Here is an 18,937-nt window from a genome sequence, read left to right as displayed (position 1 = left end):
TGGTCACAAACCCCCTCCCACCACAAAATATGCCGTTTCACAACTTTTTATTTTCACCCTCAAATGTCATACCCACCTCCCTGGCAGCAGTATGCAGGTCACTGGAGCAGTTATTAGGGGGTGCAGTGGACTTCAGGCAGGTGGACCCAGGCCCATCCCCTCCCCCCACCTGTTACACTTGTGCTGGTAAATGGGACCCTCCAAACCGCCCCCCAAACCCACTGTACCCACATGTAGGTGCCCCCCTTCACCCCTTAGGGCTATAGTAATGGTGTAGACTTGTGGGCGGTGGGTTTTGAGGGGGATTTGGGGGGCTCAACACACAAGGGAAGGGTGCTATGCACCTGGGAGCTCTTTTACCTTGTTTTTTTTTTTTTTGTAAAAGTGCCCCCTAGGGTGCCCGGTTGGTGTCCTGGCATGTGAGGGGGACCAGTGCACTACGAATCCTGGCCCCTCCCACGAATAAATGTCTTGGAGTTATTCGTTTTTGAGCTGGGCGCTTTCAGTTTCCATTATCACTGAAAAACAAAAACGCCCAGCTCAAAAAAAGATAAACGTCCATGTTTTTCGAAAATACGCTTCAGTCCGCCCCTTCACGGACCCGTTCTCGGAGATAAACTCCCATGGAGATAGACGTTTCCGTTCGATTATGCCCCTTCATGTGGTCCAGCTTTGATTCTATGTATTTATTCATTTAAATTTTTTTTTGTTTCTTCACATAGGTGATCTCATTATGCAATATATGATACTTTCTAATTATGATTCTTTGCTAGTACTTTTAACGGTTTGTTTTCTTTTGATCTGTAGATGTGAATTGTTTCTGTCAACTTTGTGACTGCTACATTTAGTAGCATTTAGTGCTGTGTATGTTAAGGTATGTCAGTGCAAATAATGTGCATCCTAAGATACACATGTTGAATTTTACAGTATGCTCAGTTTTATTACTTTTTCGCTCACCATTATTTATCATTTAATCTATGTTTTTATTACTATTGTATTATATATTTCTATTATTATGGTACTGTATTTTTTATTGATGGTTTCATTGATACTTTATTTTTATATGTTTTTATTTTTTATCATTAGGGCTCCTGATGAAGGCACGCCTGCCGAAACACGGCCTTATTGAGTCCTTTGATTGTATGCTTGCAGTACTTTGGAAACAATACATAGGTTCTTCTATATTATTGAACTTTGGCTTCCTCATTTTTTGTTTCCTCACTCCTTGTTGCTGGTTTTTACATATTTGTGAGGACTGGAGTTTCTCCCTCTTCTGTTTTTTATGCTTTTGTGTGCACAATTTGTTTAAACCTGACTAAGGACAGTTAGGCATGTAACTGGTAATTAGTGCCAATTAATGCTAAATAGCAGCTACTTATTAAATGTTCAAATCATTTTTATTAAAACATCAACAAATCAGATACCATATTACATCACACAATTCTTTTTAACACCCTCTATCCTCCCCTGATCCCTCCCCTCCCCCCCCCCCCCCCCCCCCCCATATTCAAACCAAGATGTCTATCAGTCCCTTAATGACAGAAATTGAATCTAGAGAAATGTTCAGATGTTCAATAAGCGGCCACTTGCAGCAGGGGTCAATGTCATCCAGAATGGTGTCCATCTTGCCTGGAACTGTAGACCTGGTGCTGACGAGACATCCCCCACTCCAACTCTCTCCTGATGCAATAACGACATCATTTGTGTACGCCACTGCTGTATACCCGGTCCCGTAGATGACAGCCATTGCATCAAGATGACCTTCTTAGCCATTATAATGGTCCGGGTTGCAAAGTCTCGAAAGCCCCTGGGTGTTGGCGATCTCAAACTTGAATGACCAAATAGCAGTTTGATGTCCAGTTGCCAACTCGTATTCCACAAATTTCCAACCTGTTGCAGGATTTGTCTCCAAAAGCGTGCTATATTCGGACAGCTAATTATTAAATTACTAATAATAAGGCCCGTTTCTGACACAAATGAAACGGGCGCTAGCAAGGTTATCCTCAGAGTGTGTATGTTTCAGAGAGTGTGTGTGAGAGTGAGTGTGTGAGACAGAGAGAGTGAATGTGCGAGTGTCTGTGTGTGTGTGACAGAGAGAGAGTGAGTCTGGGTGCGAATGTGTCTGTGAGAGAGAGAGAGTGTGTGTGTCAGAATGAGAGTGTGTGTGAGTGCGTATGTGAGACACAGTGAGTGTGAGAGAGAGAGTGTGTTTGACACAGATACACTGTGTGTGAGAGAGAGAGTGAGTGTGAGACAGAGAGAGTGTGAAAGAGTATGTGTGCGATACACAGACTCTCTGTGAGACCGAGAGAGTGTGTGAGAGTGACTCTGTGACACATAGAGAGTGAATGTGATACAGTGTGAGACATAGTGTGAGAGACTGTGTGAGAGTGAGAGAAAGACAGTGACTGTGAGCTAGAGAGTGTGTGTGTGACAGAGATACCTCCTCCCCTCCATCTGTGGTGTGGCCACCCTCAACGTCATCTCGTTTTGATGCAAGGGCGGGGCAGAGAGAGATGTGACACTGTTACGAACCCTTCACTGAAGCCACGGAGTCAGCTTCAGAACATTGGAGGTGTGTTCTATTGTAGTAAATGTTATGCATATATCTGACACTCTTCTATAACTTGCATGCACAACTTTGGTTGCTAAGCATAAAATTGGGTGTGAATGTTTATAGAATTAGAGTTTTAATGGGTATGCCATGCCCTAGGCAATCAAAAATGTATAAAGGAAGGGCAGTAAAAATAATTAAGACACACAATCCACAAGAAAAGGGATAAATCATGATGAATGGTTTCAGGCCAGCTCACAGTTCTGGTTTTGCTAGGTCTCCTTGGTTGTCTCTCCCATTCTTTGGTGTCTCTTCTCAGTAGAATGAGTTCTGGACCCTTGTGCATCTCTCTGCTCCTCCTAATTGTCTTTGACCTAATAAGACCTCAACGGCCCAATCTCTATTCCTTCTCAGTCTCTCTAAGCAAATAAGGAGGTCTTTTACTAAGTGGTGGTAAGCCCAACGCAGGCTTACCGCTTGCTAATCCGGAACTACCGCTGGACTATCGCAGCATCCCGGCAGTTGTTCCTGCCCCCAGGGTGCGCCATTTCCGGAGCTACAAAAAGCATTTTTTTTCTTTGTAGCACTGGTGTTTACCTGACGGTAATCAGGCAGTGTCATGCACTGCCCGGTTATTTGCTGTGATAGCGCGGGATCCCGTACCGCCACATTAATGGGTGGCAGTAAGTGCTCCCCTCTGAAATGGCCATGTGGCAAGTGGTTCACTTGCCATATTGCCATTTCTATTAAAAAAAAAAAAAAAAGACAGCCTTTTACCCACTGCGGTAAAAGGGGGCCTCAGCATGCATCAAAAAGATTTTACCGCAGCTTAGTAAAATGTTATTGTAAAATCTATTTTATTGTATGTGTGTGGAATAACTGCCTTCGGCCTCCTGGCATTTGTCATTCTAAACCCTGGTCCCAAACCAAATAAATTGATGTGAGCGGTCCCACATTGTAGTATCTGGGCATACCAGTGGCATAGCTACAGGGGGCCTTGGGGGCCTGGGCCCCCCAAATTGGATCCGGGGGCCCTGTTTGGCCATAGGCGCCCCGTATAAGAGGCTTGACCTGAACAAGAGGACCGCCTGCCCGCCGACTCTCACTCCACCTACAGTCCAAGACTGTCGTCAGCTTTCTTCTTTCTCTCCCTCCTGCTCCCTGTGGGTCTTTCCCTCCCTCCCTCCCTCCCTCCCTCCCTGTCACCTGGAAGTTAAGCATTTCTCTCCTTTGTTATCCCCCTCCCCCTGCAGTTCCAGTGTTTCTCCCCTTTTCTTACCCCTCATGGTTTCAGCGTTTCTCCCCTTTTCTTACCCCCCTCCTCCCGTGGTTCCAGCGTCTCCCTCCCTCCCACCCCTATGGTCCAATGGTGCTTGCTAACCTTCCACCTCAATCACTGCCAGCAGGGGCACCACAGCGATTGAAAGGAGCTGCCTCGGTCTTCCACGTGACGTGTCCTGCCCATGCGGAACAGGAAATTTCATCAGAGCACATCACAGAGAAGATTGTGGAAGTTCCTTTCTATCGCTGTGATGTTCCTGCCCTGCCTGCAGCGATTGAGGAAGGTTAGCAAGCACCATTAGACCATGGGGAGCAGGAGGGAGGGAGAAGCTGGAACTGCGGGGTGGGGGTAAGAAAAGGGGAGAAACGCTGAAACCGTGAGGGGGGTAAGAAAAGGGGAGAAATGCTGAAACTGTGAGGGGTAAGAAAAGGGGAGAAACACTGGCACTGCGGGGGCGGGGGATAACAAAAAGAGACATGCTTGACTTGCAGGTGACAGGGAGGGAGAACTATGTGCTGCTGTGCTGGAATGGGAGGGGAGAGGGAGGGACAGAGACAGGAAGAGGTGCTGGAGGGAGAGGGATAGATACTGGACCAGCTTGGAGGCGAGGGGGGCTAAGATAGAGACTGACTGGCTGACTGACTAGGGGAAGAAAGGAGAAAAGATGCTGGATGGAAGAGAGGGGAAGAGACCCTCAAGACCTAGAAGGGAGACGTGGAGGGGCATTTTCGAACAGGGACGCCCATCTCTAAGGGCGCCCATCTCTAAGGACGTCCTGGCGAAGGGGCGGGGAAACTCGTATTATCGAAACAAGATGGGCATCCATCTTTCGTTTCGATAATACGGTCGGGGATGCCCAAATCTCAACATTTAGGTCGACCTTAGAGATGGTCGTCCCTGGTCTTCAGCCATAATGGAAACCGAGGACGCCCATCTCAAAAACGACCAAATCCAAGCCCTTTAGTCGTGGGAGGAGCCAGCATTCGTAGTGCACTGGTCCCCTTCACATGCCAGGACACCAAACGGGCACCCTAGGGGGCACTGCAGTGGACTTCAGAAATTGCTCCCAGGTACATAGCTCCCTTACCTTGTGTGCTGTACCTTGTGCCAATCCCCCCCCAAAACCCACTCCCCACAACTGTACACCACTACCATAGCCCTAAGGGGTGAAGGGGGCACCTACATGTCGGTACAGTGGGTTTCGGGTGGGGTTTTGAAGGGCTCACTTTTACTACCACAAGTGTAACGGGTAAGGGGGGATGGGACTGGGTCTGCCTGCCTGAAATGCACTGCACCCAATAAAAACTGCTCCAGGGACCTGCATACTGCTGTGATGGAGCTGGGTATGACATTTGAGGCTGGCATAGAGGCTGGAAAAAATGTTTAAAAAGTTTTTTTTGGGTGGGAGGGGGTAGGTGACCACTGGGGGAGTAAGGGGAGGTCATCCCCAATTCCCTCCGGTGGTCATCTGGTCAGTTCGGGCACTTTTTCAAGGCTTGGTCGTGAAAAAAAATGGACCAAGTAAAGTCAGCCAAATGCTCGTCAGGGACGCCCTTCTTTTTTCCATTATCGGCCGAGGATGCCCATCTCTTATTTACGCCCCAGTCCCGCCTTCGGAACTGTGCCAACACGCCCCCGTGAACTTTGGTCGTCCCCACGATGGAAAGCAGTTGAGGGCACCCAAAATCGGCTTTCGATTATGCCGATTTGGGCGACCCTGAGAGAAGGACACCCATCTCCCGATTTGTGATGGAAAATGGGCGCCCTTCTCTTTTGAAAATTCCCCTGATACTGAACTGTGGGGAAGGGGAGTGGGATGAAAGAGGGAGACATCCTGGTCTCAGGATGGGGGTGTGGGAAGAAGGGGAGAAGAGATGCCAGGTATGGAGGGAAAGGGATAAGGACACAGAAGGGGCAACATTGGGGGGGGGGGGGGGGGGGGGGGTAAGGACACAGATGGACAATGCTGATCACATGAGGGGATAGGGACAAAGAGGGGGAAATGCAGCATATAAAGCAAGACAAAGATATAGAGTGGAAACTGCTGAATATAAGGGCTGAATCGGAACACTGAGGGCAGATGCTGAAAGCAGAGGAAGGATAGGGACAGGGCCACAGTGGAGAGATGGTGGACAGGATGCAGGAGGGTGGTGGATATGGAGCCAGAAGAAATTTCAAATGGATAGGATACATTGCAAAGACAAGAAAAAAAAAACGGAGAAAAGCATAAAACAGACACTGGGACCAAAGCAAATAGAAAAAGCAAAATGGTCGGACAACAAAAGTAGAAATTTATTAGTTGGAATATGTCAGCTTTTGGAAATGTGCATCTATGATATATGCTTTTCTGTTTCAATTTCTCTAACATTGCTGTATGCCGAGTCTGACTTCTTGAGGTTTCCAGTTCAGTTTTTTGCCTTCGTATCTTTTATTGCTGCCTGGACCCTTGTGCCATATTTTTTGTGACATGTGTTTTTCATGTGTGACCAAGGTGCAGTGTTCTACTAGCATGTAGTATTTTTGTAGAGATCTGGTTACAGTCCAATTTTTTTTTCACTAGGTAGTGCATTGGTGTTTTAGGGCCTGGTGTAATAATTACAGTGTTGCTTTTTCACACATGAGGTTGTAGCTTTTCCTGTCCTGGGAGTTAGTGCAGTTATAGTTTGGTAAGGTTTTGAGTATATTTTTGCCTGTTTGTGTATAGTGTTTTGCAGTGGAGGGATTGTGTGTTGGCCTTCCATTTCAGATAAGTGTGTGTTATTCAGTGGCGTACCAAGGGGGGGGCGGGTTTTTCCCGGGTGCACGCCGCTGGGGGGGTGCCGCGCGCCGGTCAGCGTCGTTCATTTCCATGCTCCCTCTGCCCCGGAACAGGAAGTAACTTGTTCCGGGGCAGAGGGAGCATGGAAACGAACGACGCTGACCGGCGCGCAGCACCCCCCCCCCCCCAGCGGCATGCACCCGGGAGGGAGGGGGTTCTTTCGCCGGGGTGGGGGGGTGTCCTTTTGCTGGGGGGTCGCACTGCACGGGGGGGGGGCGCTGCTCCAGGGGGGGGCTGCATCGGCGATCCGCCCCAGGTGTCAGCGCCCCTAGGAACGCCACTGGTGTCACTCTAATTTAATCCTTATAATGCTTGAAATACAATTTTGAATTGTGGTGGAAAGATAAAAGTAAAAAGAAAAACAAAGAAATTAAGAAATTAATATTGCACAGTGAAATTGCACGTTAATTTAAGGAACAGTGTTGTTAGTAAAATTTCACCATGGGGGTTTTTGGACCAATGATTGAATAACCACTAAAGGTGTGTTGTGTAGCCTCAAGGAAAGTGGACATTAGAACATCTTGTGATGTTTGAGGTCCTTTTTCCCCCCTTAGAATAAGAAGTGAAAAGTGAATAGTGAAAAGTGGACCTGTGTGGTTCTCTATATGTTGTACTTTCACACTATTTAGGTTGAGAAGACTTTTTGTTTTGCCATTATTTTAATTAAGTGGCCATACTGAAATGACACTAAAACATCAGAAAGGATTTTAAAGACTAATTATGAGACACTGCCTCTTGAGAGATCTTTAAATACAATTGAATTATTTCCATAGACGTGTTGGCTGAGAGTAAGTGGGATGTGTAAAAGAGAAAAGAGGCAGACTGGCTGGCTCTGTGGAAATGTAGGCATTTCCTATGAACACTTTTTTCAACCTGCTTTAATTCAGACTTATATACTGTATATCTATTGAAGGCTACACTGTTTAATTTTCTTGTCACTTTACTTTTTAGCATTTGATATATATTTAGAGACTCAGGCCCAATGCTCGGCCACGCCCACTTTAGCCTCCCAAACAGCTGAGCCACCGACCGCCTATGTGTTTGGCTGGCAATGGTCCCCAACCCACCGCCAGCTGAAGCCTTTCTCCAGCACTGTTCTCTATGCATTACCTGCCCTGCTTCCCCTCACGTTGCATGCATGCTCGGTTTTAGTGAAACTGAGCATGCTCAAACAATTGTGCATGCTTAGTTTCACTAAAACCGAGCCTGCACGTGACGTGAGGGAAAGCAGAGCAGGCAATGCGCAGAGAACAGCACTGGAGAAAGGCTTCAGCTGGCGGGGTTTGGGGACCCCCACCAGCCAAGTATGTGGAGCTGCAGCAGGGCGGGGGTTGTAGCAGGGAGGCGGGCCAAACTGTGCCCCCCCACTTTGGGCTCCGGACACCCCCATATGTTGAGGTCTGGCTATACCCCTGGGGCATACACTGGGACACACATGCATACACTTACAAAGACATACATACAAAGACAAACACACATAACACATACACCCACCTATAGACACAAACACATGTCCGCTCACACACACACTTTACCAGACCCTAAACAGACATGAATGAGTTTGCAAATGGAGGAAGGGAAATGCGGCATTTTGTCACTCTATAGGTGTGCACTTTTCAACTTATTTTGTTTTGTTCTCTTGGCTGAATTATCCAGGACACATTTTGGTGGTAGTAGTCTTCCTGCTGCTTTAAACCTAGCGGGGCATTAGGGGATGATTGGCTCTAAGGACGATTTGACCCCATTGCATTCTTACTGTCATTTCCATTCTGTGGATTCACCAGTAGGTGGGCTTCTTAGCTTAGCATGCAGCTTTCTTGAACAGGATCAAGCTGTCTGCTATTAAATGTCACATTCAGGAAAGAAAACTTTCAGGATAAGAAAGAAAGAAAGATAATAAAGATTGTTAAAACTGGTCATTTGAAAATGCAGCAGCTTTGCTAAAGTAGTGATTAAACACCCAGGAGATGGGGAAGTGGCTTGTATTTCCATTTTAATGATGTTACATCAGAAAATAAATTGTTGTGCAGATGTCATTTGGTAGTTGATACTGGGCAATATGTTTGAAACATCTTCCTGCTCCTCGCACCAGTAAAGCAATAGTACAGTCTACTACTACTACTACTACTACTTATCATTTCTATAGTGTTACTAGACGTTCGCAGCGCTGTACACTTGAACATGAAGAGACAGTCCCTGCTTGGAATAAACTTCCTGAGCCCTTACGCCAAGCCCCCTCCCTACCCATCTTCAAATCCTTACTCAAAGCCCACCTCTTCAATGTTGCTTTCGGCACCTAACCTCTATACTTTTCAGGAATTCTAGACTGCCCCAATTTGATGACCCCTACTTGACTAACTGTACATTTGTCCTTTAGATTGTAAGCTCTTTAAGCAGGGACTGTCCTTCTATGTTGAATTGTACAGCGCTGCGTAACCCTAGTAGCGCTTTAGAAATGTTAAATAGTAGTAGTAGTAATATAATCTAATTAGGACAGACAAACAGGACAAATAAGAGATAAGGGAATTACTGAGGGGGGGTGATAAAATAAGGGTACTGAACAAGTGAGTAAGGGTTAGGAGTTAAAAGCAGCATCAAAAAGGTGGTCTTTTAGCTTAGATTTGAAGAGGGCCAGGGATAGAGCTTGACATACTGGCTCAGGAAGTCAATTCCAGGCATATAGTGCAGCAAGATAAAAGGAGCATAGTCTGGAGTTAGCAGTGGAGGAGAAGGGTGCAGATAAGAGTGATTTACCCAGTGAACTGAGTTCCCGGGGAGGAATGTAGGGAGAGATGAGAGTGGAGAGGTACTGAGCAGCTGCAGAGTGAATGCACTTATAAGTCAATAAGAGGAGTTTGAACTGTATGCGGAATAGGATAGGGAGCCAGTGAAGTGACTTGAGGAGAGGTCTAATATGAGCATAGCGACACTGGCGGAATATAAATTCCTTGTATGTGTCCAGGGAGGGGTTATTTTCATTGGGCTTAGCACCCCCAATAATTTTGAAAAGTTGGCTCCTATGAGTCGTGCAGCAGAATTTTGAACAGATTGAAGAGGAGAGAGATGGCTAAGTGGGAGACCTGTGAGAAGCAAGTAGCAATAGTCTAAGCGAGAGGTGATAAGAGTGTGGATAAGGGTTCTGGTAGTATGCTCAGAAAGGAAAGGGCAAATTTTGGTGATATTATAGAGAAAGAAATGACAGGTTTTAGCAGTCTGCTGAATATGTGCAGAGGAGAGAGAGGAGTCGAAGATGACCCCAAGGTTACAAGCTGATGAGACAGGGAGGATAAGAGTGTTATCCACAGAAATAGAGAATGGGGGAAGAGGAGAGGTTGGTTTAGGGGGAAAGATAAGAAGCTGAGTCTTGGTCATGTTTAGTTTCTGATGGCGGTGAGACATCCAGGCAGCAATGTCAGACAGGCAGGCTGATACTTTGGCTTGGATTCCTGCTGAGATTTCTGGTGTGGCGAGGTAGATCTGGGAGTCATCAGTGTAAAGATGATACTGAAAACCATGGGATGAGATCAGAGTACCAAGGGAAGAAGTATAGATGGAGAAAAGAAGAGGTCCCAGGACAGATCCCTAAGGTACACCAACTGACAGTGGGATAGAAGTGGAGGAGGATCCATCAGAGTATACGCTAAAAGTACAATGGGAGAGATAAGAAGAAAACCAGGAAAGAACATAGCCCTGAAATCCAAGTGAGGACAGTGTATCAAGGAGTAGGCTGTGATCAACAGTGTCAAAAACAGCAGATAGATCAAGAAGGATGAGAATAGAATAGAGACCTTTGGATCTGGCCAGGAACAGGTCATTGGAGACTTTAGCAAGCACTGTTTCAGTTGAATGAAGGGGGCGAAAGCCAGATTGAAGTGGATCAAGAATAGCCTGAGATGAAAAAAATCAAGGCAACGGCAGTGAACAGCACGTTCAAGTATCTTGGATAGGAAAGGGAGGAGGAAGATGGGGCGATAGTTGGAAGGACAGGTAGGGTCCAATGAAGGTTTTTTAAGGGGGTGGTATGACTAAGGCATCAGGAACAGTCACAGTGGAAAGTAAAAGACTGAGGATATGACAGATGAAAGGGATAACAGTAGGAGAGATAGTGTTAAGTAAATGGGTGGGAATAGGATCAGAGGAACAAGTAGTTATTTTCGAGGAGGAAAGAAGATGTGTAGTTTCCTCTTCAGTGATTTCAGAAAAGGAAGAAAGGGAGGCAGGGGTTGGAGGGTTGAGAGAATGGACTAAGGGAAGGAGAGGTGGAGGTGACCTGGTTGAGAATTCAAGTCAAGCATGGGGCTACCTGAATGATAATTTAATTTAATTTAAATGCAAATTTATAATCCACACTACCAATCAAGGGATCTAAGCGATGTACAACAAGAATCAGGAAAGCAGTATGTTTATAAATTACCAATGATCAGAAATCACAGAACTATAGTCAAGCATCAAATTAAAATCCAATCAAAACAATTAAAATCATATAATTAAAATAATTGCTATATCTTTGTAGTGCTATGTTGTACTCATTATTCTAAGTTTCAATAAATAAAAAAAAATAACAGCTATAAAACTCTGCCTCCCCCTTCTAGTCAACTCAAAGATATCAGTAATGTAATAAGATAGGAAAACAGTGGCATAGCCAGAAGTGCATTTGCGGGTGGGGGAGGCCAAAGGTGGACTGAGGGGGCCAGCTATTCTCTCCCTCCTCCCCACCACCACAACCGTAACACTGAGGCACACCATTGTTGGTGGGATGCAAAGCCCCACCAGCCAAAGAGGTCTGCTCTGCGAGTCCCACCTGTAGTGCCAGAGCAGCACTCAAGTCGGTAGCAAACTTCAGTCACTGACGTCGGTACTCCCGCACATGCTCAGTTCAGTCACTGAACTGAGTATACACGAGAGAGCCGGTATGAGAAGCCGAAATGCGCATGCTGACTTAAGTGCTGCTTGGACAGCATAGGCGGGACTTGCAGAGGAGTTGTCTTCAGCTGGCAGGGCTCTGGCATCCCCAGTGGCCATTAAAGCAGAAGAGGCCTGAGCTGAAGGTGAGGGGGCCCAGGTTCCCAAGTTCCCCCATGGTTACGCCACTGGGTATGACTTCAACAACATGGAGCCATCTTGGTTCTCCCCTTTCCCATCCCTCACACTTACATACACTGCCTCAACTGTACCCCTTGTTCCCTTTCTATGAAGCCCATGAAGGAGGAATACAAGCCATTGCAGACACCTTAGAGTTTTGCTCATTGGATTCTACACCAAACTTTATTGGCTGTACTACTAGTTGTTATCTTGATTTCGCTATTACATCAGTGGTTGCCAGTCAGAAGTATTATTCTTTTGACCTATTCAGTCCCATTTTCTAGAATATAGGAGTTACACCAGTGTCCATTATTCTGATCAGGAAAGGAGAATTGTTTAGGAGGGAACTCCCCTTGGGTATAAACCCTGTGCCACATTTGAATATTTGTCTATGGCTTCTAGCCTCCTCAGCAGTGACCATATGATCCAAGGGACAGCCATGCTCAATTTGAAGTCTTAACCACCTAGACCCAGAAATACCAAGAGTTACACTTGGCTAGCTGGTATAAGAATTGAAGGAGTGATTCATGAGTATATAGGAGACAGAAGCTGCTTAAGCATCTGCCTTGTCTGGGGCTTGAGGGATCAGGGAACTCTCTACACCCCTCCTGTGAGACTTTGGAGTATGAAGAGATCTGGCTGTAAGTGTGTTTTCAGCAGGGCAACCTGGACACCTTCCATCTGCTGATAGCCTGGGAAAAACTCATTGGCTGGAGAAACAATGTGGTGATATCCGCATCTACAGGGCTCCCAAGGATCCATATACATCTGAGCAGAACCTGACATTCTGACATTTAGGACCTGCCATCTGAGTGTCAGAGCTCCTGAGCTCATTGCAGCCATAACCATTGATGTAACTGAAATTTCTCTGGACTGTACCTAGTCTAACAGTAGGACTAAGAGGAGAGGGCAGTGGTGAATATAAAGGAGTAAGAGGAAGATAGTGATCTTTCTCTGGGATTTAGAGTGAAGTGATCGAGCTCCAGAGACTTTCCCCTCGATATTCAAAACTATTTAACTGCCCAGGAATGGCTCCTGGCCGGTTAAATAGAATTTAAGCGCCTAACTGCAGATATCCCAGTTAATCCCAGCAACTAACCGGCTATATTATTATTATTATTATTATTATTATTTATTACATTTGTGCCCCACGCTTTCCCACACATGGCAGGCTCAATGCGACTTACATAGTAACAATATAAAGAATTACAAAGTCGTAAGAAGAATATACAGTTTGTAGTAAACGCAAAATTAATAGGGTTAACGGATAAGTGAATTGAACATAGGAGGGATTGGGTGCAGAAGGAAATGAGCGTTGGGAGATAAGCGTAAGAAGATGGAGAGGAACGGATATGGGGTAGCAAAAAGGATAATGGGAAACATGGTCGATGTATGGTGTGATATTGCCAGTTAGGCATGAATAGTCAATGCCTGGCTATGTTGAGTAGTCAAAATAGGCCGCTTAAATAGCAGGCCTATCTTTGACTGCTAAAAAGTTAACCGGTTAGCGCTGAATATTGGCATAGCTGATTTTAATTTTTAGCAGCCATAAAAACCTGGATATCGAGTGCTGGTCACCGGAAATGGCCCTGCATTGGATATCCAGGGTCAGCGCTGATCGCGGCACTTATGAGTACTACCTCCCGCGGGCTGAATATCGAGCCCTTTGTAAATATCGCCTCTTAATACTTGTTGCTTTTGACCTGCTTTACCTCTGCCACATTGTATTTGTCTCTTTAAGACTTTTGGTTCAGAGCACCAGCTTTGGAGTGGACTCAGTTATTGAGAGAGCGGGAAGATCAGAGAAAGTGTGGAACCCTGCTTATGGCCATCCAAAGATTACCTGTCCTGGTCTTGGTCCCAAATAAATGATTATGATTCCTCAGCGACCCTCCAGACCGGTCAAGACGCGTGGGTTATGTCCTCCTACCAGCAGAGGGAGACTGAGAAAACACTAAGCTTTTGAAGCCTGTATATATAACCTGTGCAGAACCTCCACTAGCCAGTATTTTCTCAGGCTCAGCAGAGGTAGCAGTTGACAGCCTGTGCAGTCTCCAATAATCTGGTGAGGTAGTTTGTCATTGGGTCGTAGGATTTTTTCCTTCCAAACTTTATTCTGTTGCAGTACCCTGTACGTGTGTGTAAAAAAAAAAAAAAAGTGCTTTGGGGCCCTGGGTCTGGTGGGGCCCAGTTTTTCCCCCTGGGGTGTTACACCTATGTTTGGGTCCCTCCCCCTGTGCTGCTCTCTATTTCTGTTTGCTTGGCAGCTTTGTGCCTCGGCTGCTTTCTCAGTATTGTAGCCTTGAGTGCCTTACAATTTCCAGATGCCAGAGTTAGAGTAAGATGCCTTTAAGGTCAGTTATTCTATTTCATTTTGCTTGCCAGCTTTGTGCCTCGGCTGCTTTCTCAGTATTGTAGCCTTGAGTGCCTTACAATTTCCAGATGCCAGAATTAGAGTACTGTGCCTTTAAGGTCAGTTATTCTATTTCGTTTTGCTTGGCAGCTTTGTGCCTCGGCTGCTTTCTCAGTATTGTAGCCTTGAGTGCCTTACAATTTCCAGCTGCCAGAGTTGGAGTACTGTGCCTTTAAGGGCATTTATTTCTTTATTTTCAGCGGACCGAACGGGGGTTTTGATTCCTTGCTGGAACGAGAGAGCAGCGCTTTCTCCAGTGCTTTTGCAGTATGAGTGAGTTTTGGTTTGGCGCGTTTGCGGAACAGCTTTTCCCTTCCCTCGTGGTTTATGGCGGCCCAGCTCCTCCGATGTCGCGCGTGCTCGTGGCGAGGGGTAGAGGCGCCAGGCGCTCAGTGTAGCTTTGCGGTGCACCTATAAAGGTGGCTGCGGCACCCCCCGACTTGACCGCGGAGGGATCGATGGTGTCGGGAGTCTCCGGGTCAGCGGGAGCGTAGGCAGGGCCGCTGTCAGCGGGAACAGTTTCGGCGGGAACAGCCGCCATCTTGAGTCTGACGCGGCCCGTGGAGCCGGCTGGTTTTGGGCCTGCGGCCTCCGTTTTTGGCACAAAAGGGCCTAATGACGGTCCAGGAATGGTGGGCTTTCCTCCAGATTTTGTCTGGACGCGGTATCAGGCCTGGAGATCGGGACCCTCCCCCCTCCCCCCCCCCCAATTGGAAGAGGGGGCTATTTCCGTCTTGGCTGAGAGACCACGGTTAGAGTGGTCAGAGGACAGGCAATGTTTTTCTCCTGTAGCTGCAGAAGCTGCGCTTAGTGATCTGTGTTGGAATGTAATTGTATTTTACATGCATTGCCTGTCACCTATTATTTCTCTGTGATTACTCTGTGACCTCTGATGTGAATTACTTAGAGAGGTCACACAGCTATGCAACTTCCTGTGGGGATTAGACACAGCAGATGCAGCACATGGAGCACATGGAGCTCATGATCTCTCCTAACCTGAGAGGATCTATGGTGGTGTGAGCATCCATTACCATCTAAGCACATGGAAGGAGCTGATAAGACAAATGTATAGTAATATGTAAATATAAGCCTGTCTGATTATAATCTAACTGCAAACTGTGAGTAAACAGATGTTTTGTTACTTCAACTTTAAAGTGACTCAGCAGTGAATTATTCTGAGGTGAATGAGAGAGAGATGAAGAAAGAAATTAACATTTCTAAAGCTGAAGCTGTGTGTACTAAAATCTGCTAATTATTTACTACAAATAATCCAACAAAAGGGTTATGGGCCCAGGGCTCAGGAATTGAAAAAGAAGAGAAATATTACCAGGCAGAAAAAAAAGGCCACATTTTTCTCTTAAGTTTTAAAGGAAAGATTCAGTCTGTCTCTCTCTCCCCCCACACAGCAGACAGAAGGCTAAGAAAATGGCTGAGGGAAGAAATTCACTATTGTTCTACTCTCTCAAGGTGCCTAGATTAACTGAGTTTAATTATCGGCAGTGGGAACTAAGATTCATATGTCTCCTTCGAGCAAAAAGATTAAATATATGCTTAGACCAAGACAGAACAGCTGAAAATATGGCTGAATGGGACAATGCAAACTATTATGTGAAGTGCATGCTTTTAGAAGCTCTCTCAGAGAAACAAGCCATATTAGTGGAGGGAAAAGATACACCAAAGGACATTTTATATAAACTGAGAACTATGTATGCAACTACATATGCAAAGCAGCAACCAATTTGGCTGGCAGAGTTGAATGAAACCAAATTAAGGGATAAAAGTAAATGTAATGATCACATTATGCATCTTATGTCTTTATTTCAAAAGTTAGAACTTTCTGGAATTCCCATGTGTGATGCATTGAAAAGAGCATTTCTTTTTACCTCACTATCAAAGAAGTTTGATGTTTTTAGGTCTGTAAATGAGGCCATTGAAGGGCAATCTTTTGAACAGGCAACATCAAAACTAAGGCAGGAATGCATAATAAATGATTCTGAGGAGATGTGTTCTCAAAGTCAGTCAGAGAGAAATGAAACAAATTTCTTGGCAAAGAACAGAGGAAGGCGGAGCTATGGGAAAACTCCACCCAAGGGCAAGCTGATTTGCTACTCATGTGGAAAGGAGGGACATGTATCTAAATGGTGTAAGGAAACACAAAACACTCCCTCTAGCTCACCTAAGCCAATGGAACTAAAGAATTTTCAAACCAGGAAATGTATGAAGGACAAAGATAAACACAAGGGCTTTCTAATGGCAGAAAAATCTTTGACTATGGTAAATAATAATTCAAATGAAAGTACTTGGATTTTGGATTCGGGGAGCACATGCCATTTAACCAATTGTAAGGATTTCTTTCAGGAAATGTGTCCAGAGGAAGGTATTCTTAAAACTGCAAACGCAGGGACTGCTAAGATCCAAGCAAAAGGTATTGGATTCTTAAAATGCAAAGTGTCTAATGAAGTTAAAGAAATTCCTGTAAGTGATGTCTTGTATATTCCCCAAGCAGTTTGCAATATGCTTAGTGTATCTACATTAGATAAGAAGGGATTTGTGATTCATTTTGAAAACAGTAAGTGCACAATCTCTAAAAATGATGAAGTGTATGCTGAAGCTTTTATGCATAATGATGTTTATAAACTGAGCATTTCAGGTGAAGCCTCACATATGGCGCAAGTAAGGAAGAATGATGGTAAATGTAGTCAGGAAATCTGGCACCGCCGCCTGGGACATCGTGATTCTAAGGTGATCCAGGATCTTTACAGTAAGCAACTGGCCACCGGCATTCAGATAAGTGCAGATGCTGGCAAAATTGAGAAATGCATAGACTGTGTTACTCAAAAAGGTGTGAGACCCTCATTTCCTGCATACACAGGAAATAGGAGTAATAAAGTGCTGGACTTAATACACAGTGACTTATGTGGACCGTTTAATATCCCATCATTGGGAAATAACAGATTTGTGCTAATATTCTTGGATGATTTCTCTAGATATTGTGTGGCCTATTTGCTGAAAGAAAAAAGTCAAGTCACAGACATGCTGAAGAAATACGTAGCCATGGTGAGCAATAAATTTGAAAGAAAACCAAAGGTTCTTCAGACCGACAATGGTGGTGAGTTCACTTCACAAAGCATGCGCACATTTCTAGAACAAGAAGGCATTCAACATATCACAACAGTAGCTTATACACCAGAGCAAAATTCTGTTGCAGAGAGAAAATTTAGGTCACTTGTGGAAATGACCAGATGTATGCTGTCAGATAGCAATCTCCCTAAAAGACTATGGGGGGAAGCCATTCTCACAGCAGTGTACCTACAAAATAGAATGCCAACTAAAGGCGCTGAGCGCACACCACATGAGACATGGCATGGTAGGAAGCCAAACCTGTCACACATAAGAACATTTGGAAGTACAGCATATGCTCATGTACCAAAGCAAAGAAGGCATAAGCTGGATTCCACAACAGAAAGTGGCATTTTAGTTGGCTATGCTCCAGGACACAAAGGATATAGAATTTTGAATCTGAAAACTGGCATTGTTGGCATAAGACATGTTACATATTTTGATGAAAACAAAAGGGTTGATAAAGGCTGGATTATCCCAGATGAGCCTTATCATCCAGAATATGAAACTAGAACCATAATAGACATGCCAGTGTATATAAATGCCATACCAAGGCAGATGTCTGAAAGCAACTCATCTGTATCTAACGAGGAACAGGCAGAGGAAGCAGACACAGAAAGGATCATTGAAGAAGACAGTACAGTTGGAGAAGGGGAATCAATTGGAGAAGGACTCTCAGATTTAGAGGATGCGGAAAGGTCAGACCAACCTGTTGTCAGACGCTCATCCAGGGAAAACAAAGGTGTTCCACCCCCAAGACTGTCTTACCTAACAAAGTCAGCAGAAGCTCAAGAGCCCTTAACATGGGATGAGATTGAGAAAATGCCAGCAGAAGAAGCTGCTGAATGGCGTAAAGCTGCACAAGAAGAAATTGATGCATTGGATAAAAATAATACTTGGATTCTTACAAAATTACCTCCTGGCAAGAAAGCTATAGGATGCAAATGGGTATTCAAGTTAAAAAGGAATGCACAAGGAAAAGTGGAAAGGTATAAAGCCAGATTAGTCGCAAAGGGATATCTTCAAAAATATGGAGAAGATTTTGATGAAGTGTTTGCACCTGTAGTGAAACACACGACAATAAGAACACTTCTGAGCATTGCAGTCTCAAAAGGCATGCAAGTCAAACACATTGATGTGAAAACAGCGTTTCTTCACGGAGATATAACTGAAGACTTGTACATGGAACAACCAACAGGTTTCATAAATACAAAACAAAGACAGCTAGTGTGTAAATTAAACAAAGGTCTTTATGGATTAAAGCAAAGTGCAGAATGTTGGAATGATAAATTGCATGAAATATTGACAAATTTAGGATTTAAGCAAGGTGAAGCAGATAAATGCTTGTACACTAGGTGCACAAATGGACAATATGCATACATTTTAGCTTTTGTTGATGATCTGCTCATTGCAAGCAAAAGTGAGCAAGAGTACAAGGACATTGTAAAGTGTTTAAACCTCAATGTTGAGATAAAAGAACTGGGTAATGTGTCATACTATCTTGGTATAGAAATTGAGAAACAAAATGATGGTTCTTATCTTCTAAGCCAGAAGCAGAAAATAAATGAGCTTATTGAAAGTTTAGGTATGCAAGATGCCCAAGTTGTAAGCACTCCCATGATCACTGATTTTCTGAAGGATGAAACAGTAAGAGAACCTTTACCAGAT

The sequence above is a fragment of the Microcaecilia unicolor genome, chromosome 9, assembly GCF_901765095.1.
Source record: "Microcaecilia unicolor chromosome 9, aMicUni1.1, whole genome shotgun sequence".
In the NCBI taxonomy this organism is placed as follows: Eukaryota; Metazoa; Chordata; class Amphibia; order Gymnophiona; family Siphonopidae; genus Microcaecilia; species Microcaecilia unicolor.
The sequence above is the reverse complement of the archived record's forward strand: the minus strand, read 5'-3'. Positions refer to the sequence as shown.